Source organism: Martes martes, assembly GCF_963455335.1.
Source record: "Martes martes genome assembly, chromosome: 4".
NCBI lineage: Eukaryota > Metazoa > Chordata > Mammalia > Carnivora > Mustelidae > Martes > Martes martes.
The window spans coordinates 84,014,233-84,039,306 of record NC_137891.1 but is presented as its reverse complement, the minus strand read 5'-3'; the positions used below and the strand labels follow the sequence as shown (position 1 = coordinate 84,039,306).

General features: G+C 39.4%; 1 pseudogene across 1 annotated transcript; it reads left to right on the top strand.

Annotated features, from left to right (window-relative positions):
• Window positions 1-5,717: 5,717 nt before the first annotated feature.
• On the top strand, window positions 5,718-6,529 carry LOC308341621 (F-box only protein 27-like; annotated as a pseudogene). The gene has a single exon. The product of its transcript is annotated as an F-box only protein 27-like (transcript).
• Window positions 6,530-25,074: the final 18,545 nt, after the last annotated feature.

Sequence of the window (25,074 nt, the reverse complement as noted above, 5' to 3'; positions counted from 1 at the left end):
ATTTAAAATTCTGTTTAAAATTTCTCTACAGTGAATAATTTTGACTGTTGATTATGAAAATTATGAAAAGGAAATATAGAGATCAGACCTCATTCACAACAACAAAAACTTAAAATATCCAAAAGTTTATTTTTTCAAAAATTTATTTATTTTAGAGAGAGAGAGATGGGGGGGGTTGGGCAGAGGGAGAGAATATTCAAGCAGACTCCCTGCTGAGCACAGAGCCCAGTTCTGGGCTGGATCCCAGGAATGAAAAGATCATGACCTGAGCTGAAACTCAACAACCGAGCCACCCAGGTGCCCCTCCAAGAGTAGCTTTAAATGAGAAGAAATTCAAATTTGATCAATCCTAAACATGTAAGAATAAAAAGGAAGAGTAGGAGAAGGAAGACAAAGAAGAAAGACAAGAGCAGAGGAAGAGAAGTCAAGGAATAATATGAATTTTATTAAAGCGTGGCATGAGACAAAACTACAAAGAAAAAAATAACTTTATTAGTAGCATCTTTGGGGTATGACACATGTATATTTTGTGTGTGTGTGTTCTGTTTTTATTCTCCATACTTGCAAAAATGTCTTCCTTTCTTTTAAAGCATGCATGGATTATTTCAATTTTATCTTTAATATTTAAAGAAAAGATGTTATATAGCTTACTTTCTCAAATGTTTTAGGACTTCTGGCAGGAATTCTCCTCAACCACACTGCATCCCCAAAGTTTTTTATATATGGCTGATCCCCACCATAATTTAGGCCTTGGAGGTGATCCTTGATGGCTTTCTCTAACATGAACCAAGAATAATAGATATTCCTGCATCATCTTTGTTTCTTTTATTGTCCTTACCACAATGATAAGTACTTATTAACTTAGTTATGTACATGTTAAATGTCTCTTGTTCTCTCACTTATCATTAACTACAAAAGGGCAGTCAGCTCTTCTGTTTTCTTCACCAATATATAATCAATTGTCTAACACATGACAAATTAGGTAGGAACTCAATAAATAAATTTGAATGAATAAATAATGTAAATGAGGAAATTGTAACAGAGTTTGGAAGTATAACTGAAAATCTATAAGTATAAAATAAAAACTGATTTGCCAGACAAATGTTGAAAATTGTCATCCAAAAAATTGACCATTAGTGTCCACTTTTTTCTTTTTAATACTCTTTCATTACTATTTTTCACTGAGATTTCCTATTCCCCAAACTGATATATAGACATATCATTTGAGAAAAGAATAAATAATTGTTTTTGCATAGTGTGAGCACCAGAACCAGCACAACCACTTGATGCCTCCAGAGCACATGATGTCAGGAGACATTCATGCCTGGGTTTGTGCAAGCCTCAACCCTGGAACTTCATGACTCTGCAAGTGAGTGACTCCATAAATTTTGTACCCCAGGGGCCTCACGTGTCTCATTCTGGTACCTCTGTTAATTGATCTATTACTTATTCTTTCTATAAACTAATCCATGAAAGAGAAAGGAATGCATCTCCAGGCTGTTATATCTTCCCAACCACAGGTTCCTGAATGTCCTTCCTTTCATACAAAACATATTACCTGTGTTCTGACTTTGTTCTTGTCCTTCAATATTATGTTGGCTATTCTTGACCTTCAGTCCTTTCAAGTAAATTTAGAATCAGTTTGCTGATATCCATAAATTAACTTGATGATATTTTTTTTTAAAGATTTTATTTATCCATTTGACAGACAGAGATCACAAGTAGGCAGAGAGGCAGGCAGAGACAGTGAGGAAAGCAGGCTCCCCACTGAGCAGAGAGCCGGATGTGGGGCTCGATCCCGCGACCCTGAGATCATGACCTGAGCCGAAGGCAGAGGCTTTAACCCACTGAGCCACCCAGGCGCCCCTGATGATATTTTTGACTGGGATTGTGTTGAATCTATAGACCAATTTGTGATGAACTGATATCTTCACCATGTGGAATCTTTATCCATGAATATAGGGTCTCTCTCAATTTCTTTTGTTCAATGATGCCTTCCGTCAGCATTTAACGTTGTTTTTATATAGATAAAAGGGGTATTTTTCAAAATGGTTCTTTTTCCCTTTCTCCTGCTAGAGGCACAAGGAAATTTTTCTCCACTGTTAACTATGAGGCCCTGGTAGAGCTCCTGGAGGTAAAACTCACAAATGTATGGAGGCTCCCTATGGCTGGTTCCCCTTGTAGTTTGTTTTTGTTTGGGGGGCTTTTCCCCCCTTAGGGTTCTTAACAGAGTCATAGCCACACTAAAACTTCAAGCAATACACTAATTACAGTTTAGGTTTCCCAACCTGAGGACTGGTGTCTGTGGAAGTTTCTGTTCTGGAAGGTTGTAATTCTCTGCATCTGCCTAGACAGATGCAGACTCATGTTTTAGGAGCAGGGGTTTGTCCATGAACACAGTCTCTGAAAAATCCAAGGAGAGTTGCTTATTTTTTCAGCTTTTTACTTATTAGGATGGAGTGACAATTTCTAAGATCCTTATTTGTCAGACCAAACCAGTTATGCTTTTATTTGAGAGAGGGAGAGATAGAAAGTGTGGGGGGGAGGGGGGCAGAAAGAAAGGGAGAGAGTCCTAAGCAGACTCCCCATTGAGCATGGAGCCTGACATAGGGCTCCATCTCACAGCCCTGAGATCATGACCTGAGCCAAAACCAAGACAGCACCACCCAGGGGCCCCCAATTATGCTTATTTTTTAATCAACATCTTCAAGTCTCACAACTCTTACCTCTCTTTTCTTACTTGCCTTTTCAATGATCACCCATTAAATCACTCACTGAACAAAAGTTACAAAGTACCTACTAGATTAGATAAGGTCTCTGCAAGCTGAAGGGAATTAAGTAATAATTTGTAGCCAAGATATATAATATACCTGCTTTCATGATTTTACAGTCTAGTGGAATAAACCCCAGTGAATATCTTCCATTTCTATTACCTGACTGATCGATCTAGTTAATAAACCACTTGGTCTCCGGATTATATCTTTTCCATGTAGAATATGATATCATATAAGAATATTTTTAAATTTTTAATGAAAATTGTTTTCAGTACTAAATGAAGCAAACACTAAGTTAAAACTGTTGTGGTCCTTGGAAGTAATTTCAGTCACAGATTGCAACAAGTCTGTCAATAGTTACAAGTGGGAAATACATAAGCAATAGAAAGACAATGCTCTGGGGAGAGATGATTTAAGAAAGTTAGATTTCTGTACTGGTATAGTGCATTTTCTTTTAAATAGAAAGTCACTACTTCAAATTAAATCTAAGTTTTGGGCAAAACAGTCTGTGATATTTATTATTTATGTACTGAGATTTAGGTAGAACACAAAAGTAATTTGAGATTTTTTTTATGGTAACAAATGTGAAATTGCCCTAGCAGTAGGATGACACACTCAGTAAGAAACACTCTGTATGTTTGCCAAGAGGTTCTGCACAGCGACTCACCTCAAAGGTTTTAAGTAAGTCTATCTAATCAAGTGGGAAGTTTGCAAGGAGGAAAGCAGTTGTAGCCTTTCTAGAAATACAATATGCTAAAAATATTTTAACACATCTGAGTATTTTCAAACTCAATATTTATTTTTTTTTATTTTAATAAACTTATAATGTATTTTTATCCCCAGGTCTGTGAATCGCCAGGTTTACACATTTCACAGCACTCATCATAGCACATACCCTCCCCAATGTCCATTTCCCCACCACCCTCTCCCATCCCCCCTCCCCCCAGCAACCCTCAGTCTGTTTTTTGAGATTGAGTCTTTTATGGTTTGTCTCCCTCCCAATCCCATCTTTTCATTTTTTCTTTTCCTACCTCCCACCAACCCCCCCCCATTGCATCTCCACTTCCTCATATCAAAGAGATCATATGATAGCTGTCTTTCTCCGATTGACTTATTTCGCTAAGCATGATACCCTCTAGTTCCATCCACGTCGTCGCAAATGGCAAGATTTCATGTCTTTTGATGGCTGCATAGTATTCCATTGTGTATATATACCACATCTTCTTTATCCATTTCATCTGTTGATGGACATCTAGGCTCTTTCCACAGTTTGGCTATTGTGGACATTGCTGCTATAAACATTCGGGTGCACGTGCCCCTTCGGAGCACCACTTTGTATCTTTAGGATATATACCCAGTAGTGCAATTGCTGGGTCATAGGGTAGCTCTATTTTCAGTTTTTTGAGGAACCTCCACACTGTTTTCCAGAGTGGTTGCACCAGCTTGCATTCGCACCAGCAGTGTAGGAGGGTTCCCCTCTCTCTGCATCCTCGCCAGCATCTGTCATTTCTTGACTTGTTAATTTTAGCCATTCTGACTGGTGTGAGGTGGTATCTCATTGTGGTTTTGATTTGTATTTCCCTGATGCCGAGTGATGTGGACCATTTTTTCATGTCTCTGTTGGCCATCTGGATGTCTTCTTTGCAGAAATGTCTGTTCATGTCCTCTGCCCATTTCTTGACTGGATTATTTGTTCTTTGGGTATTGAGTTTGATAAGCTCTTTATAGATTTTGGATACTAGCCCTTTATCTGATATGTCGTTTGCAAATATCTTCTCCCATTCTGTCAGTTGTCTTTTGGTTTTGTTAACTACTTCCTTTGCTGTGCAAAAGCTTTTGATCTTGATGAAATCCCAATAGTTCATTTTTGCCCTTGCTTCTGTTGCATTTGGTGATGTTCCTAGGAAGAAGTTGCTGCGGTGGAGGTCAAAGAGGTTGCTGCCTGCATTCTCCTCAAGGATTTTGATAGATTCCTTTCTCACATTGAGGTCCTTCATCCATTTTGAGTCTATTTTCATGTGTGGTGTAAGGAAAGAGTCCAATTTCATTTTTCTGCATGTGGCTGTCCAATTTTCCCAGCACCATTTGTTGAAGAGGCTGTCTTTTTTCCATTGGATATTCTTTCCTGCTTTGTCAAAGATTAGTTGACCGTAGAGTTGAGGGTCTATTTCTGGGCTCTCTATTCTGTTCCATTGATCTATATGTCTGTTTTTGTGCCAGTACCATACTGTCTTGATGATGACAGCTTTGTAATAGAGCTTGAAGTCTGGAGTTGTGATGCCACCGACTTTGGCTTTCTTTTTCAGTATTCCTTTGGCTATTCGAGGTCTTTTCTGGTTCCATGTAAGTTTTAGGATTATTTGTTCTATTTCTTTAAAAAAATGGATGGGATTTTGATAGGGATTGCATTAAATGTGTAGATTGCTTTATCAACCTCAATATTTTTACAATTCAATGTTACCTTGTTTTTACTTATTTTCTAAGTTAAATGCCTTCCATAATTCATTAGGATTATTATAAATTTGTTCGAACAAAAACCTAGGTGGTAAAAATATTCAACATGTGCATTTAAATAAATATTGCTCTTAGGCTATGTGAAGGGTCTTTCCCATGTTCGTTTTTTTTTACCCCTACATGAATGTTTATTTCCATGTTTCCATCTTCTTAAGTGAAGCCCTCAGCACTTTTGTGTCCACTCAGAGTTCAAGGAAAATTTTTTCACATTGCCTATTATGGAATGAGTAATTAATTGTCATATTTAATGGAAATCAATAAGACAAAGCTGCTTGTAGGTTTGAGAACACTTTGATAAATCAAATTAATAAACAGTATGTTATGTAGAGAAGAGAGTGCTAGAGCGAGGAGCCCTGGCTCTGATCCAAGTCACTGACAGGCCTGGTGCGGGCTGGGCGGGTGACCATGGGAGTCTTGGCCTCCTGAGGCATGCCCACCCCCGACTCAGTGCCAAAGCCCAAACCCAAGGAGGCGCTGGACCTGAGCCAACTGCCATTGGAGCTGCTCCTGCTGGTGCTGAGCCATGTGGCCTGCGCATGCTCCTGAGTTGCTGCTGCAGAGTATGCCTAGGCTGAGCTGCCCTGGTGGATGGCAGGCTCTGTGGCTGCTCATCCTGGCCCGGGACCATGGTGCCCTGCTGCTGCTTGCCCTCAGCTGCCTGTCCCCTGCCCCTCCCCTGCCACTGCCTGCAATGGCAGGCCCTGCCTCCTGGGCCGCTTCTGTCAGCGCAGCCCATTGGGATGCAACCTCATCCACAACCCCTGCGGCCAGGAAGGCCTTTGGAAACAGATGGTGCAGCATGTGGGAGCCAGCTTGGTGGTGGAGGTAACAAGTGAATGGTGCCGCGGGCCCCCTCGTAGACCTGTTTCATGTCCTCCTTGGGCTGGTGTCGCAAAAAACAGGTGTTGGACCTGGAGGAGGAGGGTTGTGGCCACAGCTGCTAGATAGTGGCAAGACTGAGATTGGTGTCTCTGACTGGTGGGGAGCTTGAGAGGACAGTGGCTGTATGTACCAACTCCTTGTCCAACTTCTAGATGCCAGCTGTGCCATTCTCTACTGTGCCCATTCCCACCCAATAGAACAACAATGTCTGCTTTCAGATCACCCACATTTTCTCCAACATCAGGATGGATGTCTGCTTTGTGTGTTTCCAATTCTGGGGCCAGGACACGTTCTGGGCTGGTCACTACAGAGCCCGTGTGACCAACTCCAGTGTGGTCATGCAGGCCCAGCTCTATTAGTTGAGGGCTGTCCTTGCACAACCACCTGATGGGTGACTTCCAGGACTGGGGACCATTGGCCAGGACTTTTCATTAACCTAGGACAAGTACCTCCCTGGCATCCTGGGTACTCGAGGACCCCTTCAAGGGTTCTGCTAGGACCCCTCTTTTTGGTCTTTCTTCAGAGTTCCCCACTGCTGTTGTAGGACAGTCCTGCCCCTAGAGACCCCCAGTTCAGCCCCAGGCCCCTCTGTCCTGTCTCCTCTCCTTTCTGCTTTCAGGGGGCTTTATCTGTCCCTTTAGAGAAGGCCACTCATCTCGGAAGTGGAATCTCATCCTTATGGCTGGGAAAAGTCCAGCCACCTTGAGTGGCAAACTTAACCTCCCACAGGGTCAAGGCTGGGACCAGGTCTCCCAGCTGAAAGTCAACCAGCACAAAAAAATGTGTGGAGATCCTCAAGGACCCTGTGATTGTGTGGTGTATAAAATTGTATTTTATATTGAAATTTTCCACGAACTTTGAGAGAATAATATATCAGCAACAATTTCTGCTGATCATATGTAATAAATTTTTTATTTTGCAAAAAAAAAAAACCCAGTATATTAGGGAAATACCAACTATAACAAAACTCAAGGAAGCAGAAGATTCATCTATGACTTCCAGCGTCCTAAATTAATCTTTCCAGATGTAAAAAAGATATCATCATTTATTAACTTTACACTTAACATGTACTCCATATTTTCCAGGTACTGGGGATTCGACAGCAAATTAACACATCAGATCCTAGCTCTTTCCCTTTTGAAGTTTTGAATTTGTGGTCCCCACCCAAAAGGAAGGCAGTTCCTCTGTTTATCATTCATCTGCCTCCTCTTCATTCAGTTCTTAGTACAATATATCTCTCTAGGCCTCTGTGATCATCCTGCTGAATGGTCCACTACTCTATCCCCATCATTTTCTATCACAAAACTGGCTGGTTTCCTTAATTAGTTTTTGGAATTAATTTATTTGTAATTTTTGTTTATTTTTTCATGTTTTTATACCACAGTATAATGAAAATCCCATAGAGTAGACCTTTGCAGCACCTCCAGGAAAAGTGATCAATAACTTCTGCATAGATTCGTCAATAACTGTTACTTGAACTAATTCATCAGTAAGAAGAAATCAGAGGGGGAGACAAACCATGAGAGACCCTGGACTCCTGAAAACAAACTGAAGGTTGCAGAAGGGAGGGGGATGGGAGGATGGGGTAATCAGGTGGTGGGTATTAAGGAGGGCTCATGTTGTGTTGAACACTGGGTGTTACGTGCAAATAATGAATCATTGAACACTACATCAAAAACTAATGACATGGGGAGACAAGATGGCGGGGAAGTAGGAGGAGGCGCCTTTTCAACCTGTACCCTAAAGTGAGCTGATTACCTACCAAAGAACTCCGATCACCCATGAAATTAGCCTGAGATCAGAATTATACACGTCTGGATCTCTACGGGGGGCAGAAGATGCCAGTGGGCAGGTAAAGTGGAGTGGGAACCTCGGACTGATATCGGAAGATAAACAAAAGGGGGAGGGAGCCACCAGAGGCGACCGATTGGAAAATAATACCCCAATACGAGAGTGCCCTGCATCTGGGGACCAGCATTAACTTGGAGTCTGGTTGAAAGCACTCAAAAGAGCAAAGGACCGTGGGGAGAAATTGTGGGAATTGGGGCGGTTAGGGACAGGGGCTTAAGTCCCCAGACCCAGGTCAGCCTCCCCTGGCGCTGAGCCAGAGAGAGTGTGGTGGAGAAACCTGGTCTTTGTCCCTGAGCCGCCAGTGCGCCCGAGAAGGGGTGGAGTCTGGCTCCCGTGAGAGGCTGGGAGCCACACCAGACGGCAGAACGCGCACCTTGCTGGAGATGCGCGCGTGCCTCACCCTCCCCTGAGAGAGGTGCACAAACGCCTAGCCTGGTGTTCTCGGACACACGCGGCGATAGAGCCGATAGAGCTGATAGAGCCAATAGAGCCGGAGACGCCACGCCCCAAACCCTTCCCTGGGAGAGGTGCGCGCGAGCCCGGCGCTCTTAGCCCCGGCCAGCAGGAAAATCTCAGTGTGCGATCACTGCTTGGAACCTCTCTGGCTGTCTGGAGCTGCCCAGACAGCTGCCGCTGCCTTGGTTTTGCGTACAAGCAGGAGATCCTGTGTCCCCAGGGACCGAGACTCAGAACCTGCTCTGCCAGCAGCCCAGTGGCTGCAGCACCCGCAGGGGAGCAGACTGAGGCTTCTCTCTGAGAGGGAGGTTGGGGTGCAGTTTTCTTTCCTCTAAACCTCCAAAAACCAGCAAAAGCTGTCAAGGCGAGAGAAAAGAAGTGAACAAACATAAAAACCTCCAGAGAACAAAAGCCTGAAAAAACTGTTTTTCTCAGAGCCCACCCCCTTGAGGGGGGCGGGAGGACTTAACTCAGGGAACATCATTGACTGAAAACCCACGTGGCAGCCCCCTCCCCCAGAAAACAAATCAGGAAAAAAAAAAAAAGACTACAAGAGAACAACCACCACTACTTCATAGATACAACTTTTATTTTTAATTCATTCCCACTATTCTGGCTCATTTTTTTTCTTTTTTTTATATAGATAATTTTTTAACCTATTTACCATCACAGTGAGATGTCCAGTACATCCAATTCCATAATAAACTTCTGAATTTTTTGATACATACACATGTGTTTTTCTTTTGCTTTTCTATTTTTTTAATTTTTTAAAAAAATTTTAGTTTAGTTTAGTCCAGTTTATTCCTTTTTTATTTTTATTTTCTAATATTCATATAGAGTTAAACTTCAAGGTAACCCCCTTTCTCCAATCAATGCTACCCCTATAGGTGAACCAATTTTTAATCCCCCTTTTTCTTAGGAAAGTTGAGTCCTTTAACAAAGATATCAAGATACATCCAGGAAGAATCAAAATAACCTTCCTCGCCCACACTGAGAATCTATAACCATGCTCCCATCTTTTTCTTCTGTCAGTGTCTCTGTGTATTTATGTTTGTCCTGATAGTATATAAATCTTATACTTGGGGTTCTTCTTGACGAGGCACCTCCTTCTTTTTGCTTATATATATATATATATTCTCTCATCATATACTTTTATCAGTCTGTTTGTCTGTTTTTGTTTGTATATGTCATAAATCTTACCCTGGGGCCCATTTGGGCTGAACCTTCTCTTTTATCTTCCCTTTTCTTCCTGTCTCTCTCTCTCTTTTTTCTTTTTCTTTTCTTTTTTCTCTCGTTTGGGTGGGGAATCCTGAGTACTCAGAAGCGTCCCAGGGTGCACCTTGACGGCACCACAGTTGATACATCCAGCTACATCTGTCCAGTCATCTCTCACCAAAATGACTAGGAGGAGGAATCCCCAACAGAAGAAAAATACAGAGGATGGGCCTTCTGCAACAGAGCTAACGGCTATCAACATAGACAATATGTCAGAAAGAGAATTCAGGCTAACAATTATCCAGGCAATAGCTAGGTTGGAGAAAGCCATGGATGACCAAACGGAATTGATTAGGGCAGAATTGAAAGCGACTAGGGATGATGTTCATAATGTTAGGGCAGAGCTGAAGGCCACCAGGGATGAGGTTCACAACGCTCTCAATGAGTTCCAATCTAATCTAAATTCTCTAAAAGCTAGGGTAACTGAGACAGAAGATAGAATTAGTGATCTGGAGGACAAACAGATAGAGAGAAAGGATCAGGAGGAAGCCTGGAACAAACAGCTTAGAAGCCACGAAAACAGAATCAGGGAAATAAATGATGCCATGAAACGTTCCAACGTCAGAATTATTGGAATCCCTGAAGGGGAGGAGAAAGAAAGAAGTCTAGAAGATATAGTGGAACAAGTTCTTCATGAAAATTTTCCCAATCTTGCAAATGGAACCAGTGTTCATGTACTAGAAGCAGAAAGGTCTCCCCCCAAGATTATAAATTCCAAAAAAAATCCAGGCACCTCATAGTAAAATTGAGGAATCATAATTGTAGATACAATCTCTTGAAAGCCGCTAGGACAAAGAAGCTCCTTACGTACAGAGGAAAGCCCATCAGAATAATGTCAGACCTGTCCACAGAGACCTGGAAAGCCAGAAAGGGCTGGCAAGATGTATTCAGGGCACTAAATGAGAAGAACATGCAGCCAAGAATACTTTATCCAGCAAGACTGACATTCAAAATGGATGGAGAGATAAAGAGTTTCCAAGACCGGCAAGGCTTAAAAGACTATGCAACCACCAAGCCGACACTGCAGGAAATATTAAGGGGGGTTCTATAAAAGAGGAAAAATCCTAAGAATAGCATTGAACAGAAATATAGAGACAATCGACAGAAAGAAAGACTTCAAAGATAACACAATGTCAATAAAAACGTATCTCTCAATAATCACTCTCAATGTGAATGGCCTAAATGCGCCCATAAAACGACACAGGGTTGCAGACTGGATAAAACGACAGGACCCATCCATATGTTGTCTACAAGAGACCCATTTTGAACCTAAAGATACACCCAGACTGAAAGTGAAGGGATGGAGAAGCATCTTTCATGCCAATGGGCCTCAAAAGAAGGCCAGGGTAGCGATTCTCATATCACATAAATTAGATTTTAAACTAAAGACTGTAGTCAGAGATACAGAAGGACACTACATAATTCTTAAAGGGACTATCCACCAAGATGATCTAACAATTGTAAATATCTATGCCCCCAATATGGGAGCAGCCAATTACATAAGAAAACTGTTAATCAAGATAAAGAGTCATATTGATATGAATGCATTAATAGTAGGAGATCTTAACACGCCTCTCTCAGAAATAGATCATCGAAGCAGAAAATCCATAAAGAAATAAGAGCATTGAATGACACATTGGACCAGATGGACCTCATAGATATATACAGAACATTCCACCCTAAAACAACAGAATACTCATTCTTCTCAAGTGCACATGGAACCTTCTCCAGAATAGACCACATACTGGGTCACAAATCAGGGCTCAACCGATACCAAAAGACAGAGATTATTCCCTGCATATTCTCAGATCACAATGCTTTGAAACTGGAGCTCAATCACAAGGAAAAGTTCAGAAGGAACTCAAACACCTGGAAGCTAAAGACCACCTTGCTTAAGAATGCTTGGATCAACCAGGAGATCAAAGAAGAACTTAAACAATTTATGGAAACCAATGAGAATGAAGACACTTCACTCCAAAACCTATGGGATACAGCAAAGGCGGTCCTAAGGGGGAAATTCATAGCCATCCAAGCCTCCCTCAAAAAAATTGAAAAATCCAGAATACACCAGCTGTCTCTACACCTTAAAGAACTAGAGAATCAACAACAAATCAAAACAACCCCACACGTAAGAAGGGAAATACTCAAGATTAGAGCAGAGATCAATGAGGTAGAAACCAGAGATACAGTAGAATGTATCAATGAAACTAGAAGCTGGTTTTTTGAAAGAATCAATAAGATTGATAAACCATTGGCCACACTAATCCAAAAGAAAAGAGAGAAAGCCCAAATTAATAAAATTATGAATGAAAAGGGAGAGATCACAACTAACACCAAGGAAGTAGAAACAATCATCAGAAGTTATTATCAACAGTTATATGCCAATAAGCTAAGCAACCTAGATGAAATGGATGCATTCCTGGAAAACTATAAACTCCCAAAATTGAACCAGGAAGAAATTGACAACCTGAATAGACCGATATCTAGTAACGAGATTGAAGCAGTGATCAAAAACCTCCCAAAAAACAAGAGCCCAGGACCTGACGGATTCCCTGGGGAATTCTATCAAACTTTCAAAGAAGAAATAATACCTATTCTCCTGAAGCTGTTTCAAAAAATTGAAGCAGAAGGAAAACTTCCAGACTCTTTTTATGAAGCCAGCATTACCCTGATCCCCAAACCAGGCAAAGACCCTACCAAAAAGGAGAATTTCAGACCAATATCACTGATGAATATGGATGCTAAGATTCTCAACAAGATCCTAACAAACAGGATCCAACAGCACATTAAAAAGATTATCCACCATGACCAGGTGGGATTCACCCCTGGGTTACAAGGATGGTTCAACATTCGCAAATCAATCAATGTGATAGAAAAAAATCAATAACAGAAGAGAGAAGAACCACATGATCCTCTCAATTGATGCAGAAAAAGCTTTTGACAAAATCCAGCATCCATTCCTGATTAAAACGCTTCAAAGTACAGGGATAGAGGGAACATTCCTGAACTTCATCGAATTTATCTATGAAAAACCCACAGCAAATATCATTCTCAATGGGAAAAAGTTTGCAGCCTTCCCATTGAGATCAGGAACACAACAAGGATGCCCACTCTCACCACTCTTGTTCAACATAGTATTAGAAGTCCTAGCAACAGCAATCAGACAACAAAGAGAAATAAAAGGTATCCAAATTGGTGAGGAAGAAGTCAAACTCTCTCTCTTCGCAGATGACATGATTCTTTATATGGAAAACCCGAAAGACTCCACCCCCAAACTACTAGAACTCATACAGCAATTCAGTAATGTAGCAGGATACAAAGTCAATGTCCAGAAATCAGTGGCTTTCTTATACACTAACAATGAAAATACAGAAAGGCAAATTAGAGAATCGATTCCATTTACTATAGCACCAAGAACCATAAGATACCTCGGAATAAACCTAACCAAAGAAGTTAAAGATCTGTACTCGAGGAACTACAGAACACTCCTAAAAGAAATTGAAGACACAAAAAGATGGAAGACCATTCCATGCTCTTGGATTGGAAGAATAAACATCGTTAAAATGTCTATACTGCCCAGAGCAATCTATACTTTTAATGCCATTCCGATCAAAATTCCACCAGTATTTTTCAAAGAGCTGGAGCAAATAATACTAAAATTTGTATGGAATCAGAAGAGACCCCGAATTGCTAAGGAAATATTGAAAAACAAAAATAAAACTGGTGGCATCACGTTACCTGATTTCAAGCTTTACTACAAAGCTGTGATCACCAAGACAGCATGGTACTGGCATAAAAACAGACACATGGACCAGTGGAACAGAGTAGAGAGCCCAGATATGGACCCTCAACTCTATGGTCAAATAATCTTCGACAAAACAGGAAAAAATATCCAGTGGAAAAAAGACAGTCTCTTCAATAAATGGTGCTGGGAAAACTGGACAGCTATATGTAGAAGAATGAAACTCGACCATTCTCTTACACCGTACACAAAGATAAACTCGAAATGGATAAAAGACCTCAACGTGAGACAGGAATCCATCAGAATCCTCGAGGAGGACATAGGCAGTAACCTCTTTGATATCAGCCACAGCAACTTCTTTCAAGATATGTCTCCAAAGGCGAAGGAAACAAAGGCAAAGATGAACTTTTGGGACTTCATCAAGATCAAAAGCTTCTGCACAGCAAAAGAAACAGTCAACAAAACAAAGAGGCAACCCACGGAATGGGAGAAGATATTTGCAAATGACAGTACAGACAAAAGGTTGATATCCAGGATCTATAAAGAACTCCTCAAACTCAACACACACAAAACAGATGATCATATTAAAAAATGGGCAGAAGATATGAACAGACACTTCTCCAATGAAGACATACAAATGGCTACCAGACACATGAAAAAATGTTCATCATCATTAGCCATCAGGGAGATTCAAATCAAAACCACATTGAGATACCACCTTACACCAGTTAGAATGGCCAAAATTAGCAAGACAGGAAACAACGTGTGTTGGAGAGGATGTGGAGAAAGGGGAACCCTCTTACACTGTTGGTGGGAATGCAAACTGGTGCAGCCACTTTGGAGAACAGTGTGGAGATTCCTCAGGAAATTAAAAATAGAGCTTCCCTATGACCCTGCAATTGCACTGCTGGGTATTTACCCCAAAGACACAGATGTAGTGAAAAGAAGGGCCATCTGTACCCCAATGTTTATAGCAGCCATGGCCACGGTCGCCAAACTGTGGAAAGAACCAAGATGCCCTTCGGCGGACGAATGGATAAGGAAGATGTGGTCCATATACACTATGGAGTATTATGCCTCCATCAGAAAGGACGAATACTCAACTTTTGTAGCAACATGGATGGGACTGGAAGAGATTATGCTGAGTGAAATAAGTCAAACAGAGAGAGTCAAGTATCCTATGGTTTCACTTATTTGGAGCATAACAAATAATATAGAGGACAAGGGTAGATGGAGAGGAGAAGGGAGTTGAGGGAAATTGGAGTGGGAGGTGAACCATGAGAGACTATGGACTCTGAATAACAACCTGAGGGTTTTGAAGGGGCGGGGGGTGGGAGGGTGGGGGAACCAGGTGGTGGGTATTGGGGAGAGCACAGATTGCATGGAGCACTGGGTGTGGTGAAAAAACAATGAATACTATTACACTGAAAATAAATAAAAAATTTAATTAAAAAAAAACTAATGACATAGTATACAGTGGCTAACTGAACATTAAAAAAAAACAAAACAACAAAACAAAAACCTGATGCTCTCTTGCAAACCACGGGTCTCTTGAGCATCACTGGAGTACTTTAAAATATAGTTATGATTTTCTTTGTTCAAATTATTGATGACCTATCAAAATATGTAATAGGTACTTCAGTATTAGAATGAAATATCCAAAACAAAATCCAGAAAGAGGAGACTACTTTTATGGTGAAGTAGAAAGAATAATTTGTATACTTTTAATCCTTTCCTTCCTTGAATTAGATCGTTTAAATTGCTCTTGTCTGGCAGAATAGAAGGACGTATTTGGTATAACAATTCCCCCAGTCCTTAGATTTGATTTCTGAGCACATTTAGGAATTTTCTTTTTACTTTTTCTTATTTCTGTTCTTAATATGGCGGGAGGTTGTGCTTTTCCCTGCAGACAAATCACAGACAACAGCCTAGCTTGTGGCTCACTTTGGTCCTTACCCATCTGAATTTAAAATGCTGTCACAAGATTTCTTCTAAATCACCGAAACTTAACAAGATATTTTCTTTCTGCATTTCTTTTTGCCACTTACTCTGTCCTTTGGTGTTGTAATACCAGTTCAAACTTCTTCTCTCTCTATGCCTAATATGAGGTTTCTTCTGTCAGCAAAATCGGTGACATTGTCTTTCATCTTAATTGTTAAGATACATTAATCGTTTATAGTTGGTTGATTATTTTAATTTTGAGAGCATATAACTTACTTTCTACTCACTGCTCAAGAATAGTTTTTAATATTCACAGGAGAATATTCATGTAAAACAGAGATTATTTTGAGTTATATATATGTCAGTATGGAAAGGAGACAATATCTACCAGAGGCAATAGTTTGGAAGAGACCAATCTCTAAATGTATTTGCATGTAAATTGAGTTCTGAAATTGTAGTTCCAAGATCATGATGTAATTGGAAAATTTTCCACTGAAACTGATATTTCCTTTTTAAGCAAATTTAGTCACATGGTCCATTGCTAAAATAATTGTATTTGTATTGCATGGGTAGCACGATACAAAGTATCTTAAAATTTAAAGTGCATCTTTTTGTGTCTTCTTCAATTTCTTTCATGAGTGTTCTGTAGTTCCTCCAGTACAGATCCTTTACCTCTTTGGTTAGGTTTATTCCCAGGTATCTTATGGTTCTTGGTGCTATAGTAAATGGAATCAATTCTTTAATTTCCCTCTCTGTATTTTCATCGTTAGTGTATAAGAAAGCCACTGATTTCTGGACATTGACTTTGTATTCTGCCACATTACTGAATTGCTGTATGAGTTCTAGTAGTTTGGGAGTGGAGTCATTTGAGTTTTCCTTATAAAGAACCATGTCATCTGCCAAGAGAGAGAGTTTGACTTCTTCATTGCCAATTTGGATACCTTTTATTTCTCTTTGTTTTCTGATTGCTGTTGCTAGGACTTCTAATACTATGTTGAACAAGAGTGGTGAGAGTGGGCATCCTTGTCGTGTTCCTGATCTCAACAAGAAGGCTATGAGATTTTTCCCATTGAGGATGATATTTGCTGCCAAACTGTGGAAAGAACCAAGATGCCCTTCAATGGACGAATGGATTAGGAAGATGTGGTCCATATACACTAAGGAGTATTACGCCTCCATCAGAAAGCATGAATACCCAACTTTTGTAGCAACATGGATGGGACTGGAAAAGATTATTTGAGGGAAATAAGTCAAGCAGAGAGAGCCAATTATCATATGGTTTCACTTATTTGTGGAGCATAACAAATAACATGGAGGACATAGGGAGATGGAGAGGAGAAGGGAGTTGAGGGAAATTGGAATGGGAGGTGAACCATGAGAGACTATGGACTCTGAAAAACAATCTGAGGGTTTTGAGGGGAGGGGTAGGAGGTTGGGGGAGCCAGGTGGTGGGTATTAAGGAGGGCATGTATTGCATGGAGCACTGGGTGTGGTGCAAAAATAATGAATGCTGTTATGCTGAAAAGAAATAAAAAAAAAGAAAAAATATTTTAAATGCAATAGCTAAAAAGTCTGATTTTAGTTTGGTACATTTAGTTGAGCACATTTCATGTTGTACATTTAGTACAATAAAAAATGAAGGGGTGCGTAGATGCCTTAGTGAATTGAGCTACAGACTCTTAATTTCAGCTCAGGTCATGATCTTGGGGTCCCGAAATGAGTCCCATATCATGTTCTGAGCTCAGCACGGAGTCTGCTTGTCCCTCTCCCTCTGTTCCTTCCCCTGTTCATATGCACTCTCTCTCTCAAATAAATAAATAAATAAACAAAATTTTTAAAAATGGAAAGTAGGCAAAACATGGCAATTGCAAATCAAATAAAGATATTTAGAGCTTCCAATATCTTAAAATCCCATCATTGTCTTTTAGGATTGAACTTAAGCTCATCTTTTCCTGTGTTCCAACCGAATTGCCTTAGTAGTGTGATGTTGGTGTCTTTTCCCCCACAGATCATGATATTTGATTACTTTCTTTTTTTAGTTAACATATAATGTATTATTTGTTTCAGGGGTACAGGTCTGTGATTCATCGGTCCTAAACAATTAACAGTGCTCACCATAGCACATACCCTTTGCAATGTCCATCACCCAGTGACCCCATCTTGCACACACACACCCCTTCATTCTAGCAACCCTCAGTTTGTTTCCTGAGATTAAGAGTTTCTTATGGTTTGTCTTTGTCTCTGGGTTTGTCTTGTTCCATTTTTCCTTCCTTCACCTACGATCCCCTATCTTGTCTAATTCTTCATATCAGTGAGATAATATGATAATTGTCTTTCTCTGATTGACTTATTTCACTTAGTGTAATACCCTCTAGTTCCATTCATGTCATTGCATATGGCAAGAGTTCATGGGTTTTTTTGAGGGCTGCATAATATTCCCTAGTATATATATACACCACATATTCTTTATCCATTCCTCTGTTGATGGACATCTAAGCTCTTCCCATAGTTTGGCTGTTGTGGACATTGCTGCTATACACATTCAGCTGCACATGCCCCTTCAGATCACGACGTGTGTATCTTATCAGTAGTGGAATTGCCGGGTCGTAGGGTAGCTCTATTTTCAACTTTTTGAGGAACCGTCATACTGTTTTCCAGAGTGGCTTCACCAGCTTGCATTCCCACCAATAGTGTAGGAAGGTTCCCCTTTCTCTGCATCCTCGCAAATACCTGTTGTTTCCTGACTGGTTAATTTTAGCCATTCTGACTGGTGTCAGGTGGTATCTCGCTGTGGTTTTGATTTGGATTTCCCTGATGCTGAATGATGTTCAGCACTTTTTCATGTGTCTGTTAGACATTTGGATGTCTTCTTTGCAGAAATGTCTGCCCATGTCTTCTGCCCATTTCTTGATTGCATTATCTGTTCTTTTGGGTGTTGAGTTTGATAAGTTCTTTATAGATTTTGGATACTAGCCGTGTATGTAATATGCCACTTGCAAATATCTTCTCCCATTCTGTTGGTTGTCTTTTGGTTTTGTTAACTGTTTCCTTTGCTGTGTGAAAGCTTTTTATCTTGATGAGGTTCCAATAGTTCATTTCTGCCCTTGACTTTGGAGATGTGTCTAGCAAGAAGTTACTGGGGCCAAGGTCAAAGAGGTTGCTACCTGTGTTCTCCTGAAGAATTTTGATGGATTCTTGTCCCACATTGAGGGTATTTCATCTATTTTGGATCTATTTTTGTGTGTGGTGTAAGGAAATGATCCCATTTCATGTGGCTGTCCAATTTTCCCAACACCATTTGTTGAAGAAACTGTCTTTTTTTTCCAATGATACTCTTTGCCTGATTTGTCAAAGATTAGTTGACCATAGAGCTGAGGGTCCATTTCTGAGCTCTGTATTCTGTTCCACTGACATATATGTCTGCTTTTGTGCCAGTACCATACTGTCTTGATGTTTATAGCTTTGTAATAGAGCTTGAAGCCCAGAATTGTGATGCCACCAGCTTTAGTGTCCTTTTCCAACATTCTTTTGGTTATTTGGAGTCGTTTCTGTTTCCATACAAGTTTTAGGATTATTTGTTCCAGTTCTGTGAGAACAGTTGATGGTATTTTGATGGAGACTGCATTGATTGTGTAGATTGCTCTAGGTAGCATAGACATTTTCACAATATTTCTTCCTCCAATATGTGAGCATGGAACGTGTTTCCATTTCTTTGTGTCTTCCTCTATTTCTTTCATGAGTATTCTATAGTTTTCTGAGTACAGATCCTTTGCCTCTTTGGTTAGGTTTATTGCTAGGTATCTTATGGTTTTGGGTTTTACTGTGAAGGGGAGCCACACCTTAATTTCTCTTTCTTCTGTCTCATTGTTGCTGTATAGAAAGGCAACTGATTTCTGTGCATTCAATTTATATCCTGACACTTTACTGAATTCCTATATGAGTTCTAGCAGTTTTGGGATGGAGGCTTTTGGGTTTTTCACAGAAAGTATCCTATCATCTGCAAAGAGTGAGAGTCTGACTTCTTCTTTGCTGACTCAAATGCCATTTATTTCTATTTGTAACAGCAATGTTCACAGTAGCCAAACTATGGAGAGAGCACAGATATCCACCCACAGATGAATGGATAAAGTAGATGTGGCATGTGTATTCAATGGGATACTAGCCAACAATCAAAAAAATGAAGTCTTGCCACTTTCAATGACATGGATGGAACTAGAGGGTATTATGCTAAGCAAAATGAGTCCATCATTGAAAGACAATTATCATAAGATCTCAGTGATAAGGGGAATTTAAGAACAAAAGCAGAGGATCATAGGGGAAGAGAGAAAAAAATGACACAGATGAAAACAGAGAGGAAGACAAACCATAAGAGACTCCTAATCTCTAGAAACAAACTGAGGGTTGCTGGAGGGAAAGGGGGGGAAGGGATGGCTGGGTGATGGACGTTGGGGAGGATATGTATTGTGGTGAGTGCTGTGTGTTGTGTAAGACTGATGAATCATGTATCTGTACCCCTGAAACATATAATACAAGATATGTTAATAATAATAATAATAATAAAGAATAAATAAGGGCTCCCATTAGGAGTGTCCCTGATATCAAGGGCTCTCCACTAAGGCATGCATCTAACACTTTCTCAGTAATTTTCTTTCTAGAAAAATAAAGAGAGCTTTGTACAGAAAGAATTTGGATATCTACTAAAAGCAGATTTGCCATTGACTCACAACAGTAACTATTCACTTTTCAAAAAGAATATACAAAATACTGATTTTTTTCCAACTAAGTCACATTCAACACCTTTTAAACTAAACTTCTATGAAACAATCATTTGAAATATAATATCCAGAACTTACACACGCCAGAAACTTTGGTTATTTAGTTATTTGGATACTGATGATTGATAGAATGATGTACCAAGCATAGGGTGAAGCTACAAAGCAAAGACAAGATAAAGTATAGAAGAATAAGATTGGACAGGTTTTGCAATCTTTCTTCCCACTTTGAGTAATTTTCAATTTATCAAAAAATGAAATTACAAGAAATAAATCTATTTGCTTCATTTCAACTCTTAATCACCCACCTGCTTCTTAACAAAATTTTTAAAAAGCCGTTTTTTTTTCCTTAAACACAACCACCATTACTTTTGAAATCTCAGTAAATAAAAAAGAAAAAAAAATATTTGTCTTCACTGAGTGTAGAATATTAAATTTACCCTACCTCCAAATCCATTTACCTCTCCAAGAGTCTGCTCTGTTGCTAACATTGATAATTTCTGTTAAACTTACATGCTGAGAAGAGGATAAATGAAGATGAGAAGAGAGTTATGATAGAAGTAGAAGAGAAAATTGGCATCTGCCTTCTAATCTGTGGCACTGGGATTTCCTAGAAAGTAAATGTCATCAGTCATGTCAGTTAATCCACACTATACCAGTCCCCAGCCAGAGGACAGGGAACCCTAGACGAGGGTAACTGGGATAATCACAGTATAACCTCAGGGTTATTAGTCACGACTTTGGGCAGAAGAGCCCACTTAAGGATGTGGTCAGAATGGACAACCAATGATAAGCAGTGCCAAAATGAAGTCTGGCTACCACAAGTATACCAGCGTTTGAAATTCATTATTCAGGAAAGAAAAAAATTCTGAATAAAGGTCCAGGAGACAGGATGGGATCCAAAAGCTGAAGGATGGCAGCAAAGTGATAAAGGTGGACATGTCAAGGGACAGAATGAGAATTCTGATTTCTTGCCACTTTTCTTTAATTATATTTGCTCACATTCATTTTGCCCCTCCTGTTTATGCAGAGCATCAGCATGTAGATGAATGAAAGAATAAAATATTGTCTAAAAGCACTTAAGATATATTGTATGAATTTAATTCACACTTTGGCAGAATAAAGGAGGTTTTTTGGTGTGTTTTGCATCTCCCCTAACCCTCACATCCTCTCCCAAACCCTTGCTTTTGGTTTCAGTCAGCATTTGAAGACTGGTCAACTATATGGTTCTCTTCCTTTTCTCACGTTCCCACTCTTTATTCAAGAAGTGGCTGAAAGGGTAGTGAAATTTATACTCCTTCCAGAATTATGAACACCGGAATAGACATATGAGCCATTGTTTGAGATAGTGGCTAGAATGATATTCTGCTAGGATCAAAGATTAGCATCCAATCCAATCTGCTGGTAGTCATGCTGGATCCCTCATGATGTATTCTGAATAGGACCAGTGGCTAGTGGAGTGACCTAGTTCGGATTAACATAGAACTGTTAAACACAAAACATCTCTCAGTCCAGAACTCCCCTATACCCTACTCTGTCCCTAACCCAAGATCATAAAAATTACCTCTAATATATTCTTCCAATACTTGTATAACTTTACCTCTTAAATTTCGATCCTTGATCCACTTCAAGGTAATTTATTTTGTATATTTGTATGGTGTGATGTATCAATGTTTTTTTTTCTCCGTTTTTGCATATTGATATATTGATATCCAACTTTTCTAGCACTAACTGCTGAAAAGACTCTCCTACAATGCATTTCCAACTTTACCAAAAATCAGTTCTGTTCCTTTGATCTCTATGTCTGTCTTTATGTCAATAACACACTGGTTTAACTAATGTAGCTTTAAAGCAAGTTTTGAAATCAGGGAGGTTAAGTCCTTCAATTTTGTTCTACTCGTTCAAATTGTTTTGGCTCTTCTGGGTTCATTTCCACTTAAATTTTCAGGTCACATTCACGATTTTTAAATTATATTTCAAATTTAGAATAGTTTTGTGTTTCTGGAAAAATTACAAAGAGGAAACAGAGCATTCCCTTGTACCTCACACTAGGTTTCCCTGATATTAACATGAAGCATTATTATGGCACATTTGTCTCAATTATGAGCCAAGATTGATATATTGTTAGGCGAAGTCCATACTTCATCTGGATTTCTTCAGTTTTCCCCTCAAGCTTTTTTTCCATTCCGGGATGTCATCCAGGTACCACGTTATGTACATTTAGCTGTCTTCTTAGGTGTCTCTTGCTGTGGCGGTTTCTTAGATTTTCCTTGTTGATGGCCTTGATAGTTTTGAAGAGTACTGGTCAGGAATTCTGTAAAATGCCCTCAACTGTGATTTTTCAGACTTTTTTCTCTGGGGTCTGGGTTTTGGGAAATAAGACCACTAGGGTGAAGTGCTGTTTTCATCATGTCATACTAAGGATACATACTATCAGCCTGATATGTCTACCAGTTTTAACCTTGATGACCTGGCCAAGGTACTGTTTGTTAGATTTCCTTATTTTAAATTTACATTCCCACCTGCCCCCACTTTCTATCCTGTACTCTTTGGAAGGAAGCTACTGTGTGCAGATTACATTTAAGGAGTGGCATATAGCGGCACTTAGGTGGCTCAGTGGATTAAGCCTCTGCCTTTAGCTTAGGTTATGATTTCAGGGTCCTGGGATCCAGCCCAGCATCAGGCTCTCTGCTCAGCAGGGAGTCTGCTTCCCCCTCTCTCTGCCTGCCTCTCTGCCTACTTGTGATCTCCCTCTCTGTCAAATAAATCAATAAAATCTTAAAAAAAAAAAGAAGGGGTGCCTGGGTAGCTCAGTGGGTTAAAGCCTTTGCCTTCGGCTCAGGTCATGATCTCAGGGTCCTGGGATCTAGCCCCACATCGGACTCTCTGCTCAGCAGGGAGCCTGCTTCCTCATCTCTGTCTGCCCGCCTCTCTGCCTACTTGTGCTCTCTGTCTGTCAAATAAACAAATAATATCTTTAAAAAAAGTGGCATGTAGGCATACCTCATTTTATTGCACTTCACTTTATAGACCTTTGCAGATACCGCATTTTTTTTTTACAAATTGGTTCTTGGCAACCCTGAGTTGAACAAGTCTACTGGGCACCATTTTTCCAACAGCAGGGAGCCTGCTTCCCCATCTCTCTGCCTACTTGTAATCTCTCTCTCTGTCAAATAAATCAATAAACTCTTAAGGAAAAAAAGTGGCATATAGGCATACCTCATTTTATTGCACTTCACTTTATAGAGCTTTGCAGGTACTGCATTTTTTTTTTACAAATTGGTTCTTGGCAACCCTGAGTTGAACAAATCTACTGGGCACCATTTTTCCAACAGCATTTACTCACTTCATATTTCTATGTCACATTTTTGGAATTCTCGCCATATTTAAAACTTTTTCATTATTATTTGTTTATGGTTATCTGTGATCAGTGATTATGATTTGCTGAAAGATCAGATGATGGTTAGCATTTTTAGCAATAAAGTTTTTTAAATTTTTTTGATGAAGTATTTTTAAACAAGGTATGTACATTGTTTTCTAGGCATAATGTTATTTTACACTTAATAGAATGTAGTACAGTGTGAACATAAAGTACAGTGGATATTTTATGCATTGGAAACCAAAAAATTTTGACTTGCTTTATTGCAGTGATCTAGAAACAAGACACAGTATCTATGAGGTATGCCTGTATCTAGATAAGTTATTTGGAACTTTTCTACATAGTAGATTTTTCTACTCCCCCACATATATGTTAATTTAATGAATCATTTGTTTATATTAGTATGGATTCATGAATATTATCTTATATTTTGGAGTTATAATCCATTACTATTTTATTTTATTTTATTTTATTTTATTGCTCAAATTGCTCCAGCTTTGGCTTTTATGATCTCTTCCAGTCTCTTCCTGAATCCCTTTGACATATGCCCATCATTGTGATTTTCATTTTTATTTTTGTTTTGAGCACTTCCTTACTATCTAGCACTGTAAGTTTGTATAAGAAAGCATATAGGAGCACCTGGCTGGCTCAGTTGGTAGAACATGAGACTTTTGATTTTGGGGTTGTGAAAAGCCTACTTTAAAAAGGAAAAAAAAAAGAATGGCTATGATGAAGTAGAAAAAAATGTTAATTTAAAAAAAAGCATGTAGTGAGATCTCATATTTTGTTTTTTTGTTTTCTAATCCAATATAACAATCTCCTTTTCTTTAGATTTTATGTATGTATGTACGTATGTATGTATGTATTTTAGAGATAGATATAGAGCATGTGTGAGTGGGGGGAGGAGCAGAGGGAGAGGGACAAGCAGACTCAAAGCTGAGGTCAGAGCATGATGTGGGGCTCTATCCCATGATCCTGCAATCATGACTGGTGTCAAAATCAAGAGTCAGGCACTAAGCTAAGGCACCCAAGCACCCTGACAATCTCTAGTGATTAGAGTGTTTAGTTCACTCAGATTTAATGTAATTAGTGATAAATTTCAGTTTTCATGTGCCATTTTAGCATTAGATTTTTATGTCTCGTCATTTTATGTCCCCATGATCCTACTTTACCTCCTCTTTCTGTTGTAAACAAGTAATTTTACAACACTTTAATTATTCTACTGTTTTTTACCAATATTACCAAGCGTTTCATAGTGGTTGCTTTCATTATAATATCCATCTTTAACATCACAATCTACCTCAGATTAATAGTGATTTAATTCTGGTAAAATCGAATAACTTCAAATCAGATCAGCTTCATTGATTCAATCTGCTTCATACTATATATTCAGAATGTATTTACATATACATATTCATTCTGGTGCTCCTCAACTTTTTTCTATGATTACAAGTTACAATTTTCTTTTTACCCTAAGGACTTTTTTGG